Below are 7704 nucleotides of genomic sequence, written 5' to 3' on the forward strand. Positions count from 1 at the left end.
TCATAAAGCAAGTAGAGAACTAGAATAAAAGAATAGGGGCTTCCCTGGTGGCGCAGTGGTTGAGAGTCCACCTGCCGATGCAGGGGACACGGGTCTGGGAAGATCCCACATGCCGTGGAGCGGCTGTGCCCGTGAGCCATGGCCGCTGAGCCTGCGCGTCCGGAGCCTGTGCTCCGCAACGGGAAAGGCCACAGCAGTGAGAGGCTCGTGTACCGCAAAAAGAAAAAAAAAAGAATAAAACTCATAGGTGCAGCCCTAGGATGTGGTTGAACCTCTTTGCCTCTAGAACCTTAATTTCTAAGTATTTTATTTATTTTATGTGTGTAACTCATATAATTACACAGATATTATGTGAATAGTTTATATGTATAACTCATATGATTATGTATTGTATTAAATCAGAAAATATATGTTACATTGTAGTTTTTACCAAATTTATTTTTAGAAATATCGTTCATTCTACTGTAAATTTGATTTGACCAGTGTCTGAGTTGACTAATTATGTTTGCTTATCCTCTTCATGAACACGAAAATTTAGAAGATATTATTGTTAATGATTTAAAATCTTTAAATCTTTGTAATAGATTTAAAAGTGACTTTTTATGACCGCAATGACTGCTTGGTGTTATTTCTTAATTTTTCCTAGTGTATTTAAAAGTAATACACTTGAAAAATGCATGTAGTGCTGCAAAAGAAAGTTCCAAATATATTAGTTGTCTTCTAATATAGAAGAGAATTTAAAATAGGTCCCCATACCTATTATACAGGTTCCCTTAGTCTGGTAGCTCCTATTTTCTTTATTAACAGAGTCTGGTCATCAGGTCATAACATATTATTTGTTTCCTCCTCTCTGTACCCTCCAGTTAGAATTAATCTCTCCTTCATTCTCCCTTGTTTGTAAGGGGGGTTATGTTGTGTTTTCTTAAGAATTATTTTGACATCTTAATTTGATGCTTTATTTAAAGTTGTTTGTGTTTTTGCCTGCCTTCCCACTTGCTAATGAATTCATGAAAGATAGAAGACCCTTAAGCTGTGTTCAAAATACAAACCAAAATACAAATCAAAAGACTTTGTATATAAAAGTTATTCAATAAAAGAGATTAAATTTGCTAACACATACAAATAAACCAATCATGTACTTCATTAACCAGACAAAACCAGATGATAATATAAAACAATAAATACTGACTTTTTATAGCAACAGAAATATTTCTTTATGATGGACTATTTAAAACACATATCCTTACTAAAGTATTTCTGACTAGTTTTAATCCAAAAATATATCATCTAGTGTCTTGAAACAGAATTGCAACTAGTATAATTTCTAGAGTTTAGACAAGAGTTACTCCAAGTGTAGTCTGAAGACCAGCAATAACATCATGACCTCAGAACTTGTCAGAAATACAAAGTATCTGACTTCACCACAGATCTACTTAATCAGAATGTCTGTATGCAGGAATCAGGAATCTGTGTACAAATTCACTGGGTGATTTTGAGGCATGCTAAAGTATGAGACATACTGTTCTAAGTACTTATTAAAACAAAACAAACAAACAAACAAAAAAACACCTCTAACCTGGAAGAGAATTAGAGGGTCTTTTAGTCTAGCCCTTTACTTATTTGTTGGATGAGAAATTGAGGCCAAGAAGGGATAAGGTAATTGCCTAAATGGTGGAACCAAGACCACAATCAGAACTTTTGATTCCAGACCAGTGTTTTATTATTTTTTTCACGGTAACCTCCCTAAAAAAAAATCATTTTCTCTTAAAACAAAACACATAGGCTTTGGGATAATACTACATGGAATTTGAATCAATGCTAGGTAGAATTTGGGATACAAAATATATTCATCATTTGTTACAAATTGTCAAGTTAACCAAAAGTTATTAAATAAAGAGAAGCATGGAAAGGTTGTATTCCTTTTTTACATATATACATCTTTATTGGAGTATAATTGCTTCACAATGCAGTGTTAGTTTCTGGTGTACAACAAAGTGAATCAGCCATATGCATACATATATCCCCATATCCCTCCCTCTTGCATCTCCCTCCCACCCTCCCTATCCCACCCCTCTAGGTCATCCATCGCAAAGACCGAGCTGATCTCCCTGTGCTATGCTGTTGCTTCCCACTAGCTATCTATTTTACATTTGGTAGTGTATATATGTCCATGCCATTCTCTCACTTCGTCCCAGCTTCCCCTTTCCCACCACCCGTATCCTCAAGTCCATTCTCCATGTCTATGTCTTTATTCCTGCCCTGCCACTAGGTTCATCAGTACAGTGTTTTTTTTAGATTCCCTATATATGTGTTAGCATACGGCATTTGTTTTTCTCTTTCTGACTTACTTCACTCTGTATGACAGTCTCCAGGTCCATCCACCTCACTACAAATAACTCAATTTTGTTTCTTTTTATGACTGAGTAATATTCCATTGTATATATTGCCCCATCTTCTTTATCCATTCATCTGTTGATGGACATTTAGGTTGGTTCCATGTCCTGGCTATTGTAAATAGTGCTGCAAAGAACATTATGATACATGTCTCTTTTTGAATTATGGTTTTCTCAGGGTATGGAATATGGCAGTATGTGACCTTTCTATTCATTCTATCACTGAGCAATAAACAATTAGGCACTTGCATGTGCTCTCACAGTTATAAATGAGGGAAATTTCACTCCAGATATGCAACTCTGTCATGATGTAGCCCTTCCTCCCAATGATGGATTTAGGAAGAGCCAATATTTATGTCTTGTTTCTGACTTTAGAGGGAAAACATTTGTTCTTTTACCATTAAGTATTATGTCAGCTGTAGGTTTTTATGGATTTCCTTTTCGGGCTCTGGGAGTATGCTTGTGTTATTTCTTTGCTGAGTATTTTTATCAGGAATAGATGTTGAATTTTGTCAAGTGCTTTTTCCATTTGTTGAGATGTTTTCGATATGAGTTTTCTTTTTTATCTTGTAATTTAGTGAATACATTGATTTATTTTCTGTTAAACCAGCTTTATATTCCTGGGATAAAGCCCACTTGATTATGATGTATTACCCATTTAATATATTTAGGGGCTCAATTTGCTAAAATTTTGTTTGGATTTTTTGTATAGATGCTTATGAGTCATATTGATGAGTGTTTTTTCTTATTTGCTTGTTTTGTTTAGCTTCTTGGAATGCCTTGCCTGGTTTTAGTATCACTTTAATGCACAAGTTGGAAAGTATTACTTACTCATTAATTTTTGGAATAGTTTGTGTAGAATTAATGTTGTTTTTCCCTCACCAGGTAAGCAAGATGAGGCTGGAATTATCTTTGTGGGAAGTGTTATAACTACAATCTGTCTCTTTAACAGATACAGAGGTATTCAAATTTATTCCTGCTTGAGTGAGCTTTGGTAATTAATGTCTTTCAATTTAAAAATTTCCTCCCTTCTTCATGGCCTGGAAACTGCTCCCCCCAGCCCTTTGGGGTTACTTTGTCCCCAGGCTCAGCCCCCATGTGTCCCTGCATGGCATATGGTGTCCACTCCCAAGCTGTGAGTATACGTGGCCAATAAACCTCTGCCAATCTCCTCTGTCCATTGTTGAGTGCCATGTGTTTGGCTACCTCATACTATTTAGAGTGAAGGATACTGTTGAACAGTGTCCAAAGCAGCCTTCAGTCTAGGGCTAATGTAGTCCCACTAAGGTGATACTCTTCTGAGAATTCTTTCTGATGAACTCTGGGTTGTATGGTGTTTACATGTTTGTTGATATGAACATGAACAGTTCCCAACCCTGAGTGATTTCTAGGAATTATTCTGCCTACTCCTTCATGGTGGTTCTCTCTATGTTCCTCAGATAGTTTTTCTCTGAGAATCACTTCTCAGCTAAAGACTCAAGAGATCCCTCTGAAAACCTCTGGAACTCTTTTTGCACAGTTTTTTTCTCTTCAGAAATTTCACGAGCAAATTCTAGCCAACTCAGCCCCCCAAACTTTTACTTTTTTTCTCTTCAATTTAGCAAGACACTTAGGCTGTTCAGGTTCCTATAACTGTATTGCAGCATGAAAACTGTCTCTGGGCAATAAGCTGGTAAAAACATAAGTCTTGCACTGCTTATTTCCCTTCTCTCAGGGGTCATAGTCCTGTGCTATTTGCTATCCAATGTCCAAAAACTTACATTTCCTGTGTGTCTCTTTTTGTAGTTGTTTAAGACAATAGATGTGGGTAAAATCTGGTCTCTATTAGTTCATCTTGACTAGAAGAGGAACTTCTAGTTAAAAATTTTAAAGTGTATTTTTAAACAAATAATTATGTGCTCATAATCTTTTAAAAACATAAATAAAAGCTAATTTCCCCTTTTAAAATTCTGAGAATTTATAGACACATGAAGGACTTAGCTTTTAAACATTTACTTTGAAACTCTGAAAACTGTTAATTTTCACCAAGATGTATGTGATATTACATTTTCAAACAAAGCAAATGACAAGGGATCAATCTCCAAATGTACAAACAGCTTATGTAGCTCAATATCAAAAGAAACAAACAACCCAATCAAAAAATGGGTGGAAGATCTAAATAGACATTTTTCCAAAGAAGACATACAGATGGTTAAAAAGCACATGAAAAGATGCTCAACATCACTAATTATTAGAGAAATGTAAATCAAAGCTGCAATGTGGTAGCACCTCACACTGGTCAGAATGGCCACCATCAAAAAATCTACTAAGAATAAATAAATGTATGGAGAAAAGGGAACCCTCCTATACTGTTGGTGGGAATGTAAACTGGTACAGCCACTATGGATAACAGTATGAGGTTCCTTAAAAAACTAAAAATAGAACTACCACACGACCCAGCAATCCCACGCCTTGGCACGTATCTGGAGAATACCATAATTCGAAAAGACACATACAACCCAACGTTCACTACAGCATTATTTACAATAGCCAGGACATGGAAGCAACCTCAATGTCCATCAACAGAGGAATGGAAGAAGATGTGGTACATGTATACAATGGAATATTACTCAGCCATAAAAAAACAAAATAATGCCATTTGCAGCAACATGGATGGACCCTAGAAATTGTCATACTGAGTGAAGTAAGTCAGACAGAGAAAGACAAATATCATATGATATCGCTTATATGTGGAATCTAAAAAAAAGCTACAAATGAATGTATCTACATAACAGAAATAGAATTGCAGATGTAGAAAATAAACTTATGGTTACCAGGGGGTAAGGCGGGAGAGGGATAAATTGGAAGATTGGGATTGACACATACACACTACTACATATAAAATAGATAACTAATAAGGACCTACTGTATAGCACAGGGAACTCTACTCAATACTTTGTAATGGCCTATATGGGGAAAGAAGCTAAAAAAGATTGGATATATGTATATGTATAACAGATTCACTTTGCTGTACACCTGAAGCTAACAAAACATTGTAACTATACCCTTATAAAATTTCTTTTTAAAAAAGATGTATGTGATATTTCTTGGCAGTGTTTCCTTTTTCTCAATTCTGCCTTGCAGCTCTCTTGTCATCATATACCTTTAGATTAAAAAACAGATACAGAAGAACAGACAAAGAGCAATGCTACAAATGGAAACTAAGAAAATGATATTCAAGACATATACCTCTCCTTAAAAAATTCCTCATAGGCAAATCAAAACTCTTGAGTGTTTTCACAAAATTAGTACAAAATAATGACAAGAAGATAAGGGTCCAATCCAAGAGATTAGAAAAAAGAATATAGTAAATGAAAATAAGATACAGAGGAAAGGAATTAATAAAGATAAAAGTTGGAACTTTTATCTTAGTTAAAAGAAATTCAAGGCAGAGTTGGAAAGCAGAAGAGCATGAACAAACACGGCGAACTGAGCTGGCACAGATGGCTTCCCTCTGACTATAAAGAAAATTCTGAATGAAATATTTTTTAAATCGCTTAACACAACTCTCAGCTTGAAAGGAAGACAAGAAGACTCCAGGAGCCATAAACATAGAACTAAAAGAATAGTAGAGAGGGAATTTGAAGCTAGGTCTTTGCCCATGGAGTATTCAATGAGATATATCATAGGGGCTGGGATTCAAAGGCAAAGAGGAAGATTGAAGTGTGACAAAGTGTTTCACAGTGGAAAATTTTAACACCCTCCTCCCAGAAACTGACAGTTAATGCATAGTTACTGATAGTTAATGTTAAAACATTTTTTAAAGTGAGCAACAACATTAATAATTTAGACGACAATTAGGGAATGCACATTCTTTTTAAGCTCTAATAAGACATTTTCAAAGGTTGATTAGGCTTCAGACAACCAAATATTCTCAACAAATGCCTCCAAAATGAATAACATATACCACATTCCATAACTACTCTGCTACAAAATGAAAAACCAATAATGTATACCCTAAAAAATAAACAAACAAATCAAAATCATAGTAGCAAATATCTGGACATTTAAGCGAGCACAATTGTAGATAAGTCATGAGTCAAAGAAGAAATAATAACGGACAGTATTTATTATTAAGGATTAAGTCATGAATTACAACTAGACTCCCATATAGCAAAACTTGTGCAATCAAAACAGTTTTCAGAGGAAAATGTATAGGCTTAAAATGTATATATTACAAAACAAGAAAAACTAAGAATTAATGAGCCAGTCATCCTTCCAAGAACAGAAAAATAATAACAGGATAAGTCCTAGAAACAGATAAGGAGAATAATACAACTAAGATCAAATATCTATTAATATAAGAAACAAAAATACAAACCAGAGAATCAAATAATTCAAAAAATTATTTTTTGATAAAACTAATAAAATAGAAAAATATATAACAAGTTTGATGGAAGAGAGAGAGGACAAGAGGGAAAAAGGGAGAGAAGGGAGTGGAGAGAGAGAGAAAGAAAGAAAGAGAGAGGGAAGGAGTTATTCTGGTAAATCAGCTCTCTCTGGGGTGGAGGTAGGCGCTAATTTGTAAGATTTCTGATTTCCATAGTTTAAATATTCCCACTATTTCTGATTTTAATCTACAGACATGATGTCACAGTGCACATGTTGGGAAGAGGTGCACATGTTGGGAAGAGATACACAAAGTTGGCTCTGGGAAGCTGGTACAATCCAGCTCCAGCACACCACTGGAGAGAAGTCACAAACAAATAATATTAGAATTGAAAAACAGAGCACAATGTACTAAAGATTTAAAACATTGTAAGAGAATATCCTGAATAATTCTGTCAACATAAGTGAAAATGTGGACAATTTCTTAGAGAACTATAACTTACCAAATCTACCCACAAGGAAACTAGACTAGAATTAGGTCATTAAGATAGTGAATTAATATTGATAGTTTCAAATTCACCCATTACTTAAGAAAATAAAATGAAACAAACAACTTGGTCCATGAGATTTTATAAATTTTACCAAATACTTAAAGCAGTAGTTTTTAAAGTCGAGCCCTCAGAACATAAGCATCAGCGTCACCTGAGAACTTTTTAGAACTGCAAATTCTCAAGTTCCGCTTCATAACCACTAAATTAGCAATCCTGGGTAGGAACCGATGAATCTGTATGCGATGCATGCTGAAGTTTGAGAATTTTGTTTCAAGGAAAAGATCAACCTAAAATTATACAAACTATTTTAGAGGACAGTAAAAACAGAAATTCCTCTCTAGTGATTTCATTTCATAAAGCCAATAATGCCTTCACTCCAAAATCAGATATAA

Source organism: Grampus griseus (assembly GCF_964374135.1).
Source record: "Grampus griseus genome assembly, chromosome: 13".
Taxonomy (NCBI): Eukaryota; Metazoa; Chordata; class Mammalia; order Artiodactyla; family Delphinidae; genus Grampus; species Grampus griseus.